This window comes from Balaenoptera borealis (genome assembly GCF_965194805.1).
Source record: "Balaenoptera borealis genome assembly, chromosome: 12".
NCBI classification, from domain to species: Eukaryota; Metazoa; Chordata; class Mammalia; order Artiodactyla; family Balaenopteridae; genus Balaenoptera; species Balaenoptera borealis.
Window position 1 is genome coordinate 64,129,151 of NC_138869.1, and position 13,863 is coordinate 64,143,013.

At 40.2% G+C, this 13,863-nt stretch overlaps 1 long non-coding RNA gene across 1 annotated transcript in view; it reads right to left on the reverse strand.

The window, feature by feature from the left end:
• Positions 1 to 13,193, reverse strand: part of LOC309608007 — a 34,065-nt gene extending 20,872 nt beyond the window's left edge. The window contains exon 1 of the long non-coding RNA XR_014232612.1: positions 13,164 to 13,193. This is a non-coding gene — a long non-coding RNA (uncharacterized lncRNA). The remainder of the gene's footprint in view (positions 1 to 13,163) is intronic.
• Positions 13,194 to 13,863: the final 670 nt, after the last annotated feature.

The following is a 13,863-nucleotide window of genomic DNA, read 5'->3' on the forward strand; positions in this document are numbered from 1 at the left end:
AGCCTCAGCCCCCAGCCCCCACCCACCCTGACAGGTGAGCAGACAAGCCTCTCAGGCTGGTGAGTGCTGGTCAGCACCAATGCTCTGTGCAGAAATCTCTCCACTTTGCCCTCTGAATCCCTGTTGTTGTGCTCTCCTCTGTGGCTCCAAATTTTGCCCCCCCGCCCACCCCCTGTCTCTGCCAGTGAAGGGGCTTCCTAGTGTTTGGAAACTTTTCCTACTTCACAACTCCCTCCCAGAAGTGTAGGTCCCATCCCTATTCTTTTCTCTCTGTGTTTCCTTTTGCCTTTTGCCCTACCCAGTTACATGGGGATTTTCTTGCCTTTTGGGAAGTGTGAGGTCTTCTGCCAGTGTTCAATAGGTGTTCTATAGGAGTTGTTCCACATGTAGATGTATTTTTGATGTATCTGTGGGGAGGAAGGTGATCTCCACGTCTTACTCCTCTGCCATCTTGAAGGTCCTCAAGATGACTTCTTGATTCAGCTTCATGGTCTGATTTCAGGCCCTTCAACATGCCCTGCTCCCTCTCACCACAGGGCATTTGTACATGTGCCCTCTGCCTGGAATGCTCTCTCTTCACCCCCACAACTCCATTCTGACAATTTCCCATTCATTTCTTAAATTCCCATAAAGATACTGCTCCTTTGGGGAAACCTTCTCTGAATGCCTCCCCTCAACCAGGTTGAGTAACCAGTTATATACTCTGACTTCTGAAATAAGTCTTTTACCACTCATAATTGTAATTTGAAACTTTTATGACTATTTGGATTGATATACAACTATCTCACTATCATGTAAGCCCCAATAGGGCACAAAGTAAGTCTGTTTTGGTTTACCATTTTGTCTGCATCACCTAGCAAAGTCCTGGAAAATAGAAATATCCTTGTTGGTTAAATGAATCAATTGGTGTTTCTGGGCCAGGCTTTTCTAAAACACAGGTCTGTAAAATCATTATGTTTCTTGTATTCTACATTTAGTGTACCAATATCCTGGACCACTGCAGCCTGAACAATTCATTCTCATAATTCAGCAAAGGGAAAAGAGGACTTTTCAACCGTTGACTGTAGCATTTAGATTTCTTCACACTATTATTTTTTGCTCTGCTATAATTGTGGACTGAGTCAAAAGGAAGCATAATCATATCACAAGACCCCTGGGGCAGGTAGGGAGGTTAAAGAGTGGGAAGAAGTCACTGGCCAGGAATATGTGTAGACAGACGGTAAGAAGCCCCTAAACTGTGGTCATTATCAAAGCAATGGTTAGAGTAATTCAGGACTGTAAGAACACAAAACCTCAGAATTGGGGAATCTGTAATGGAGGAGAAATGCAATAAAGAACAGCTGGGTCTGGGAGGAGTTTTGAATTTACACGAGAACTGAGCGATTACCACTGTATATCAGATCCTGGGTATGGTCATCTGAAAAGAGGGGCCTGGGTTCAATATAAGAGCTAAGGGATCAGTTCCATGTTATCAAAGTCTTATATGATGATGAAAGGTAAGTCCTCGAACATGGAGGGAAAAAAATTGTGCCACGTCTTTCATGGCTTCCAGAACATGCAAATATATATCGATTCTGTGAAATAATGAGAAAGTCCATTTTAAACTTCTTGTCTCTATAATATCTGTAGACCAGAAAATGCTAACGTACCTGACAAGTTCTAGATTTTGGAAAACATCCAAAGATGTGGACAAGCAATGGTAACAAATCCCTAATCTAAAACGTACACAAATTCAGATGCACAATTCCACAAAACCCTGGATCTACACAAAGTCTGCAAGATTCATCTTTAATTATGTTTTGTAACATTCTGGTTCATAAGCCAAACTGTCCCCAAATTTGCATGGTAACCATAGTTATCAACACCATATATTCTTAGTGGAGAATGTTGCAGATTCCTGAGAAACACTGTTGTTAGTAACTTAGGTCATGCTACTTATCTATTAAACTGCTGGTAACAAGTGTGTGGAAGGCTGAATAGTGGGTTCTCAAAAGAACCTGTGAGCTTTATATGACAAAAAGGGGGTTTTCAGATGTGAGCAAGTTAAAGATATTGAGATGTGGATATTGTCCTGGATCATCAGGGTGGGTCATAAGTGCAATCACATGTATCCTTGTATGAGAGAACCAGAGGGAGATTTTACCACAGACAGAAGAGGAGAAGGCAGTGTGACCACAGAGGCAGAGGTTGGACCAATACAGCCTCAAACTCAGGAATGCCTGCTGCCACCAGAAACAGAAAATGGCAAGAGACAGACCCTCTCCAGAGCCGCATGAGGAAGTGCAGCCTTGATTTGGCCCCTGATACTGATTTCCTACTTCTGGCCTCCAGAACTATCAGGGAATACATGTGTGTTGTTTTGAGCCACAAATGTGTGGTGATTTGTTACAATGGCCACAGGAAGCTAATACAATGTGTAAAAGTTGTGTTCAAATTTCCCAAGAGGTAAAAACCAGCCAGTTGATTGAGGCTGCCATTTTGTCAATGAGAAAGGAGAGTGTCCACCCTTCCAGCCAGGGAGCTGGCTTCCTCACAAACCTAAGTCAGGACACCTAAGACATCTTTGTACATTTGTTCATACTTTTGTGCTAAGTTTCATTAGATAACAATCACAACTATTTGAGAGCTCAAACTACGGGAGTATCCCTTAAAGAAACTATTTATACACTATAATTTAAAGCAAAAAAAGACCCTATTATTCAAATTGTCTAATAGTTTACTATAGCAGGCTCAACAGAACACTTGAAAAACATGAGTGCAGACACCATAAGATGATTGTAAGTATGTCCACAAACATTTCAGGAACAGACATTAGGAGAAATAAGCCAATTAGAGATAAGCCCCCTGCCCTCACTTCAGTGTAAGGGAACTGGGGGCCACGGGCCTCTATGAGGCACAAGCCCCACTGAGGGGAGACCAGTGAGGCTGCTGGTCCTGCATTGTCCATACCTTGTGCTGATGATGACTTAGGGTCAGCCCCATCCCTGTCCTCAGGATGGAATAGATAACCCATGGGTCTTCTAGCACATTCACTGGATCCATCCAAGGAAATCAAACTACGCTGAAGTCATCGTCCCTCAACCTGGAGTTGGAAGAAGGGGAACCAGCAAGTTGTCCTCACCTCCTTTACTGATTTTCAGAAGACCAATAGGACTAATCCTCTTTAAAGTGCCTGAGATAAAGCTTATTCAATTGGCTTCAAGGTAATGTTGTGCTAAGGAAGACTGTGCTGACTGCACCGAATAGCTCACTCCTCAGGCACCTGGGTTGTCTCCAGGACTGGTTCCACCATCACATCCTTCTCTTCATTGTTTTCACTTTGATCCACTATTGCTCAAAGTGATGCTTCCCATGAAGCATTTTTTTCTAAATTCACACCACAGCTGGCACACTCCTCAACTCAGACAGAGGCAGTGACTGTGAGGGTGATTCACACACCCAGTACCTACTTCTCCCCATTAGGGGCAAGTTAAAATAAAGGTGGAGAGGCAGGGGCTGTGTGTCTGGGAGAGCAGAGACTCCAACACCCAACACAGTTCTCCCTCAGATGCAATTACTTCAGATAAAACAACATAATTGACAGCAAAATCACTGCTTCTTTGTCTCTCCTGCTTCCCCTTGGACAATTGATAGGATATCGGTAAGATGACTTATCAATAGTTACATGTTTTCTCCTTCATGCGGAAGTGATAGCTTAGCCATAGCACCAGTGGAAATCAAAACTTGAATTACTTACACATTATCAACAGGAAAGAATATTCTTCAAAGCTGCTGAAAACCCTTCTTCAAAGTTTATTAGCTCTAGAGCAAGAACATTTTGTCAATTGCCTGTTCATCCAAATAGTCCACTTGTTTCAAAAGACAATAATATTCTTGAAACGAGAACTGTTTCCAAGGAGAAACATCATATCTGACTGTCCATCATTCTTATCAAGAACATAAAGCACATGAGAATTTACAATAGGCTTATTACTAGCAACTATGTAGTATAGTCTACATTCTATAGGCTTAGTGGTCTAACGAGGAAACTATTCTAAGTTTAATTTTTATAGACTTAACAACTGTGGAAGTACAAGACCTTGTTTGTATGTTTCAGAAGAAGGAACCCTTAAGTCATGTAATTTAGCCCAAAGAATGTCCTCTTCTATGAGGAAAGGTAATCCTTCTTAGTTGAGTGAACTATTTTAAATAAGACACACAAAGTAGGGAGAGGAAGGGAAAAATACCCACCTCACCATCAGGTTAGTAGAAAGAATGGAATCTGGTGCCCAAAAAGGTGACAGATGTCAATTTATCCAGCATCTAGCATGTGGCGAGCATCACAGGAATGGTGTTGATAACTATGGTTACCATGCATCCAGTGTCTAAAATGGTCAGGACCTAATAGACCTGAAGCATCAAAAAGAAGCTTACCCTTGAATATCACCTGCTAACAATGGAAGCCTGAGGTGGATGATGCCCAGAGATGCCACAGGAAGGTGGGTCTTCCTGTGACTGAGGAGCTTAGCCTTGGAAAAGGCAAGGGAAATGGAAACTCTTGGTGAGAGCTGATGTGAGAGACAAATAACAAAAGACAAGTAGGAAATGAACTACGGTGACAATTAGGGATTAAACTTCCTGAGAGGAGGTTCAGTGAAGGGAAAATCTATCCTCAGCTGTCCTGTCTCTGTGTCTGAGAGGTGCCACCCAGTGCTGTAGGAAGCAGGTCTGGGGAACATGCGAGAACAGAGGAGTCAGGACCCCATTTTGGTTCAGATGCTTGAGGCTTGAATAACAGTGAGGAGATCCCCATAAACTAAAAAGGCCAGGGGTGTAAAAGGCCTTGAGGTCTGCAACCAAGATCAGCTTCACCCCACCCTAGCCCCTCTCCCATACCTACCTTTTTTTCAGCAGGATAAAAAGTCTAAACAGAGTCTCAAATGCCAACAAAAGGGAAGAAAGATACGAGATAGGTTTGTACAGGAAACAGGTTATATGTTTACATGTGTCAAACAGGAAAAGAGCCTATTAAGCTTTGCTTTATTCTTTGTCTTGTACTTCTCATGACCACACTATGGGATCATTACAATCCTCATTATACAAAGGAAAACTGTAAATGATGGGCTCAAGGTCACCTAGGCACGAAGCTGCCACCGGATTTGAAGCCGGATCTGGGCTACTTTGTCTGACTCCTCAGCCAGGGAATGTGCGCATTTCAGCAGCTCAAAGTCTTGAGCTTAACTGCACAGTTAGTCTACAGTTCATGGTAAAAGCCTTTCACAAAAGTTGTACATTCTTTCTGTTCTAGACTAGCTGAATTCTGGCGTAGGGTTTCTCAGTCTTAAATTGCTAATAAAGGTTATATTTAATATATCAAGACCCTTTTTTGGACCTTGAGGTTGAAGTTTAAAGACATTGGACTGGTGAGAATTTTTTACTTTCAAGTGATAACTCAATCAAGCTTAAGCCTAAACAGAACATCTGGAGGGTGAAAAGGCCCGTGGAGTTGGCTGCATGTAGTGGATCCAAGGACTCGAATGTCAGCCCAATGCCCTTTCTTCCTCCATAGATTTTATCTCTGCTTGCCCAGGCTGCCTGTCACCAGGGGCCTGGGAGTATGACTTGGGGCAGCTCCAAGCGAGCAGTTTACAACTAGTGACAAGAGAAATTTAGAAACAGAAATAAGAATTCTTTCTCATGTTTGCAAAATCCCCAGGTAAGATCAGACATTATTACCACCTTCTGGATACTGTGATCTCTTGTGGGCCAGGAGAAGGCCCTCTAGTAGCTGAGCCCTTCAGTCATAGTCAGGAGTGGAGTCATTACCTGGACCGGGAGACAGCATCCACATGGCCACCTGGGGAGTTACCGTGAGCAAGGCAACCACACCAAGTTGGATCTACTACAAACACACTTAAACAACTTTATTTGAGAAATACATACCAGACCTGCTAATGCAGGTTCAGAGGCCAGGGCCAAGTCAATAAATTCAGATGTATTTGGAAGAAAAGCAAGGGTTGATTGACTCTAAAGAAAGTAGAAACTCAAAGTAGTCCAAGAAAGAGTCATTCGGAAGATACCTTTTGTAAAGCTCCTTTGGTGAAAATAAAAGCTGATGAGGGTCCTTGTGAGAGTGTTTGGGACACTCTGTATTTGAAAGTGGAAAGAAAAGATTTGCGGACAACCATAAACTCAACCTGTGCTTTTGCCACCTTCTTCATCTCTTTTAAAGTAAACAACAGAAGAGTAACAGCTGATCAAATGAAACAACTGAAACACAAAACATGTCTGTACAATGTGGTCAAATTAAGACCCCACTGGTAGTAAATGCTCTGAAAGGGCATTATTCACTGGAACGAACAAATTCAGGAAACAGCTATCATACATTGGATGGTGAAAGGATAAAGAAAATACTGTAGTAAAAAGCCACTGAAAATGTTTGGAATAATACCTAAGGTGATGTTAAACAACCATATTTTGAAGTTAAATGAAATCATAAAGGAACTGGTTAAGTTAAACTTAAGTATAATTAATATTCCACAGACTGTGCTAAATGTCCACATATTTTCTTTTTTTTTATTGGAGTATAGTTGACTTACAATGTTGTATTAATTTCTGCTGTACAGCAAAGTGATTCAGTTACACATATATATATACTTCTGCATATTCTTTTTCACTATGGTTTATTACAGTATATTGAATATAATTCCCTGTGCTATACAGGAGGGTCTTGTTGTTTATCCATCCTATACATAATAGTTTGCACCTGCTAATCCCAAACTCCCAATCCTTCCCTCCCCCACCTCCCACTTGGCAACCACAAATCTGTTCTCTATGTCCATAAGTCTGTTTCTGTTTCTTAGATAAGTTCATTTGTGTCATATTTTAGATTGCACATATAAGTGATTTCATATGATATTTGTATTTCTCTGTCTGACTTACTTCACTTAGTATGATAATCTCTAAGTCTATCCATGTTGCTGCAAATAACATTATTTTGTTCTTTTTAATGGCTGAGTGATATTCCATTGTGTATATGTATCACATCTTCTTTATCCATTCCTCTATCGATAATGTCCATGTATTTTCTGATTTAATCCTCATAATCCCCTTATGAGGTCTATCCTGTTATTAGTGCCCATTTTAAAGGAAACTTAAGTACCATGGGGTTCATTTGTTCAAGGTCACACTGTGAGTGGAGGGCACAGCCAAGATTTGAAGCCGGCTACCTGACTCTAGCATCTGTACTTTCAATACTATTCTATAGAGACGTATAATTAAGGAAAAATATAAAGATATAGTGAAGCAAGCAAAAAATGCATTACTCTTCCATGCACTGTTCCTGCCTCTCACCTGGGATTATGGCAAGAATAAAACCTTGTTGTATCTGGTATTCTAAGTGATTTCCTTCAGCCTGGACCAGCACACACTGGGAGTGTGAGCAGCCAACCCAATAGGAAGTTAGACCACGTATTTCACGCCCCCCTTTGCTAACTCTCAGCATGAGGTGAGAACCAAGTCTGGTAGCAGCTCTCTTATTCTTGGTCTATTCTTGGTCCCTATTCTTCCAACGGACCAGATTCTTCAAGCTTCCTTCACCTTCTCATCATCAAAACTTGTTCTCCTGAAAGTATAGACCAATTCATACTAACATGCAATCAGATAATAGGCTTAAGTTTCAATTAAAAATATAAAAACCCTTGAGTCAAATATGTGATGCCCAACTAACAGAATAATCTCAGTCATGAGCTGGTGGGAGAAGCACTTGGCAGCTGACGGGGAGCGGAGAGATGAGGGTGGGGCCGGAGGGGAGTCAAACACCTTCACGATGCTCCTAGAACACATCCTCACAGCTGCTGTGAGCTCGGTGTGTTTCGCTCCAGCGGTGCCAGCTACATAAAAGGACTCAGGAAGAGTTAGGGCAGAAATAACATTTGCACAGACTTCCAAAAAGCATATAAGAAGCCAAGGACTAAAATATTTGAATATAAACCTAATGGTCATGTATTTGCCAGTAGAAGAGCCTTGCACTTAAGCAAGTGTTCGAGCATATTTGTTGAGCCGAGTGATGAAGACAAATGAGGTACTGGAGGGATAATCCTGCCGAGGGCACTGCTCGCCAGCAGGGGCTGAGGGGTGTTCACTGGTGTCCACAATTTCCAAGCCTTCCTGGCATACCCAGAGTTGCAGCAAGTAAAAATCGACCCCTCTGTTGTGTATAGCACCCTCCTGGCAAGAACTCTTTGAGGTGAATTCACTGAGGCTCTGATAGATGTGGAACCATTTGGCTTTGTGTGTATTTATAAGCAGTATTCCTGGCTCTGTAATTACTGTCTTAGGTAGGAGTGCTCATTACTGGGCTCTCCCACTAGTGAGATAGACACACACATACATCCATCTAGCTCACTAGTAGATATTAGGAATCTACTAGGCCATGAAAACATAATAAGAAATAGAACAGAGTTTGCACACACACACACACACACACCCAGAACACTAAATAACAATGCACTATTTTTTTCTACATTTAAATTCAGTTAGAAAATTTTATTAGCTATCTTTATTTGCTTATTCTTCAAATGAACTTCAAAAATTTATTAGCTATTCTTACTTGTTTATTCTTCAAGAGATATTTAAAATTACTACCACTTCCAAAAGAAATCTAATGGGATTATTATAAGCATTGCATTATAAATAAATTTTTAACATTCTTTTTAAATATTCTTTCCCATTATGGTTTATCACAGGATATTGAATATGGTTCCCTGTGCTATACAGTTGGACCTTGCTTTTTATCCATCCTATATATAATAGTTTGTATCTGCTAACCCCAAACTCCCAATCCATCCGTCCTTCAACCCCCTCCCCCTTGGCAACCACAAGTCTGTTCTCTAGGTCTGTGAGTCTGTTTCTGTTGGTAGATAAGTTCACTTGTGTAATATTTTAGATTCCCCGTATAAGTGATATCATATGTCATTTGTTTTTCTCTTCCTGACTTACTTCACTTAGTATGATGGTCTCTAGGTCCATCCATGTTACTGTAAATGGCATTATTTCATTCTTTCTTATGGCTGAGTAATATTCCATTGTATATACGTACCACATCTTCTTTATCCATTCATCTGGTGATGGACATTTAGGTTGTTTTCATGCCTTGGCTATTGTGAACAGTATGCACTAATTTTGAGAACTACACTCAAAGAGCCACTAAAACTCAGCAGCAGTGCCAATGTGTTTTGAGAGAGGTATGATAAAAATGCAAATCTGAAGTTGCCTATAAAAACAGAGGTGGGGAAAAATCAATTGTTTTTAGAGGAGCTCTGTTATCCATGTGTGAGAGAAGCAGAGGGCAGGTGGATGAGAAGCAGGTAGCAGAACCATGAAAGCTGGAGGGGTCTAGGATTTCAGGTGGGGCTGAGAAACTGTGGAGTTGTAAGAGAATTGATAAAAATGCTAATCCAACTGAATTTAGAAGCCTATGTGGATTTCAGAGGAAAAATATATTTGGATACTAACTTTCCACACAAATCCCTCATGATTCACCTGTGATTGCTTTGAACTCTTATACAAGTAGGACTTTCTGATATTTTTCAAACTTGAGATCTTTGAAGTGTGCCTTTGATTTTCCTAAGCTGAAGTAGGATGAGGCGTTTTGAGACCTTTAAATTCTCAGCAAAAAGTCCCAACGTACTTCAGAATTTTGGAGACGAATTCGCACTACTATAACAAAGGGTGTTTTAAAAACAACTAATAGTCTTTAGTTATTAATGGGTTTTATGTATCCTGTATCATTCACCTGGGTAGGTATATATATATATATATTTTAAATCCTCAACTTGCTGATTGACCCAGAAATCAAAGCCAGCTGGAAATAAAATTCTGGCATGGTTTTTAAATGCACCAAATTTTCAAGGAATACAGCTATTGTGTATATGGAGGATCATTACATTTTGTTTTGTTCAGAAATGTATTAAAATAGAAAATCACATTACTGATGACATCAGTGGTACTGGAGTCACCAATATAACACATTTTTACATCAATATGCATTTACTAATGTTGCATTTGTGATGATTCTGCATGTATGTGTGTCTATACTTGGTGTTTATTTCAAAATGTTAAATAAAAAGAAAATTTTTCTTCCCTTAAATCCAAAGTCATTCATTGTAAATATATGCAAGATTCTAAATGCACTGCTATATATTCTAGCATAGTTGTCCCTGGGCTACTATGGGTTGAGAAGGAAATGATATCTTAGTCCCTCTCTCCCTACCCTCTCTGCCCCCAACACCCATACTTATTCAGCTATAGAAATTCATAGGTTCATTTCATGTCAGTCCTGAACCGGAATGTAGAAGAGAATTCTCTTGGCACCTTCACCTGCATTGCCTAGAGTTTAGATTCCCACCTGGAAAAGCAGGGCAGGCTTAGATGTTGGTGATGGCAACTATTAAAGAGTGCTACAGTGGCACAAGCTGAGTGTCCGAGGTTAAGGTGCAGGGGCGAAGGGGCTGAGCTTTCTTTGAGCCTGGAAGGTGACCGAGCTGGAGGCATTTGAACAGTACACAGCTCAGAAAAAGCACTTACAAGGGTAAGGATTTACAGAGCATGCTCAAAGGAGCAAAAGCCAAGGGTATGGACAACCACACATGTGCCCAGAAAGTATGTGGTCCATATCAGAGAGAAGGATGGGGCTGCAGGTCCCTGGAGGAGGAGGGAGAGTTCTGTCATGCCCACTAAGGCAGCCTGGGAAAAGAAGTGCGTTTGAACAGCTGCCTCAGTGATGGTGCCAGATTTTAATGAACAACCAGGTTAAGATCTTGCCTTCTCTTCTAGTTCCTCCGTACTGATGATTCTAAGGAGCCAGAGTCAACAGCTAAAAAGTGGGTGGCTCAGCGAGATAGAATCCTCGATGCAATTGGCTGTGCCGCATGCCAGTCCCCAGGATGAAAGCTGTGGAGCCCAGTTACCTCTGAGCTGGAGTTGGGGGTGGGGGGGAGGTTCCAGGGTATAATCAAAGGAGAATCTTTAAACGGCATATGGAATGAAAGTTTTTTGTTTGGGTTTGTTAGCAATTTTATTGGAGTATAATTGCTTTACAATGGTGTGCTCGTTTCTGCTTTATAACAAAGTGAATCAGCTATACATATACATATATCCCCATATCCCCTCCCTCTTGCGTCTCCCTCCCACCCTCCCTATCCAACCCCTCTAGGTGGTCACAAAGCACTGAGCTGATCTCCCTGTGCTATGCGGCTGCTTCCCACTACCTATCTATTTTACATTTGGTAGTGTATATATGTCAATGCTACTCTCTCACTTCGTCCCAGCTTACCCTTCCCTCACCCCGTGTCCTCAAGTCCATTCTCAACATCTGCATCGTTATTCCTATCCTGCCCCTAGTTTCTTCAAAACCATTTTTTTTTTTTTTTAGATTCCACATATATGTGTTAGCATATGATATTTATTTTTCTCTTTCTGACTTACTACACTCTGTATGATAGACTCTAGGTCCATCCACCTTGCTACAAATAACTCAATTTCGTTTCATTTTATGGCTGAGTAATATTCCATTGTATATATGCACCACATTTTCTTTATCCATTCATCTGTCAATGGACACTTAGGCTGCTTCCATGTCCTAGCTATTGTAAATAGGGCTGCAATGTACATTGTGGTACATGACTCTTTTTGATATTTTTGATATTGAATATTGAATTATGGTTTTCTCAGGGTATACGCCCAGTAGTGGGATTGCTGGGTCCTATGGTAGCTCTACTTTTAGTGTTTTAAGGAACCTCCATACTGTTCTCCATAGTGGCTGTATCAAATTACATTCCACTAACAGTGCAAGAGGATTGCTTTTCTCCACACCCTCTCCAGCATATGTTGTTTGTAGATTTTTTGATGATGGCCTTTCTGACTGGTGTGAGGTGATACCTCATTGTAGTTTTGATTTGCATTTCTCTAATGATTAGTGATGTTGAGCATCCTTTCATGTGTTTGTTGGCAATCTGTAAACCTTCTTTGGAGAAATGTCTATTTAGGTCTGTTCATTTTTGGATTGGGTCGTTTGTTTTTTAATATTGAGCTGCATGAGCTGCTTGTAAATTTTGGAGATTAATCCTTTGTCAGTTGCTTCATTTGCAAATATTTTCTCCCATTCTGAGGGTTGTCTTTTCGTCTTGTTTTTTGTTTCCTTTGCTGTGCAAAAGCTTTTAAGTTTCATTAGGTTCCATTTGTTTATTTTTGTTTTTATTTCCATTTCTCTAGGAGGTGGGTCAAAAAGGATCTTGCTGTGATTTATGTCATAGAGTGTTCTGCCTATTTTTCCTCTAAGAGTTTGATAGTGTCTGGCCTTACATTTAGGTCTTTAATCCATTTTGAGTTTATTTTTGTGTATGGTGTTAGGAAGTGTTCAATTTCATTCTTTTACATGTAGCTGTCCAGTTTTCCCAGCACCACTTATTGAAGAGGCTGTCTTTTCTCCATTGTATATTCTTACCTCCTTTGTCAAAAATAAGGTGACCAATGTGTGTGGATTTATCTCTGGGCTTTCTATCTTGTTCCATTGATCTATAGTTTTGTTTTTGTGCCAGTACCATACTGTCTTGATTACTGTAGCTTTATAGTATAGTCTGAAGTCAGGGAGCCTGATTCCTCCAGTGCCTTTTTTCTTTCTCAAGATTGCTTTGGCTATTCGGGGTCTTTTGTGTTTCCATACAAATTGTGAAATTTTTTGTTCTAGTTCTGTAAAAAATGCTATTGGTAGTTTGATAGGGATTGCATTGAATCTGTAGATTGCTTTGGGTAGTATAGTCATTTTCACAATGTTGATTCTTCCAATCCAAGAACATGGTATATCTCTCCATCTGTTTGTATCATCTTTAATTTGTTTCATCACTGACTTATAATTTTCTGCATACAGGGCTTTTGTCTCCTTAGGTAGGTTTATTCCTAGGTATTTTATTCTTTTAGTTGCCTATGGTAAAGGGGAATGTTTCCTTAAATTCTCTTTCATATTATTCATCATTAGTGAATAGGAATGCAAGAGATTTCTGTGCATTAATTTTGTATCCTGATACTTTACCAAATTCATTGATTAGCTCTAGTAGTTTTCTGGTAACATCTTTAGGATTCTCTATGTATAGTATCATGTCATCTGTAAACACTGACAGCTTTACTTCTTCTTTTCCGATTTGGATTCCTTTTATTTCTTTTTCTTCTCTAATTGCTGTGGCTGAAACTTCTAAAACTATGTTAAATAATAGTGGTGAGAGTGGACACCCTTGTCTTGCTCCTGATCTTAGAGGAAACGGTTTCAGCTTTTCACCACTGAGAACAATGTTGGCTGTGGGTTTGTCATATAAGACCTTTATTATATTGAGGTAAGTTCCTTCTATGTCTACTTTCTGGAGCATTTTTATCATAAATGGGAGTTGTATTTTGTCAAAAGGTTTTTCTGCATCTATTGAGATGATCATATGGTTTTTATCCTTCAATTTTTTTAATATGGTTTATCACATTGATTGATTTGCATATATTGAAGAAATCTTGCATTCCTCGGATAAACCCCACTTGTTCATGGTGTATGATCCTTTTAACGTGCTGTTGGATTCTGTTTGCTAGTATTTTGTTGAGGATTTTTGCATCTATGTTCATCAGTGATATTGGCCTGTAGTTTCCTTTTTTTTGTGACATCTTTGTCTGGTTTTGGTATCAGGGTGATGGTGGCCTCGTAGAATGAGTTTGGGAGTGTTCCTCCCCCTTCTATATATTGGAGGAGTTTGAGAAGGATAGGTGTTAGCTCTTCTCTAAACGTTTGAGAGAATTCGCCTGTTAAGCTCTCTGGTCCTGGGCTTTGTTTGTTGGAAGATTTTAATC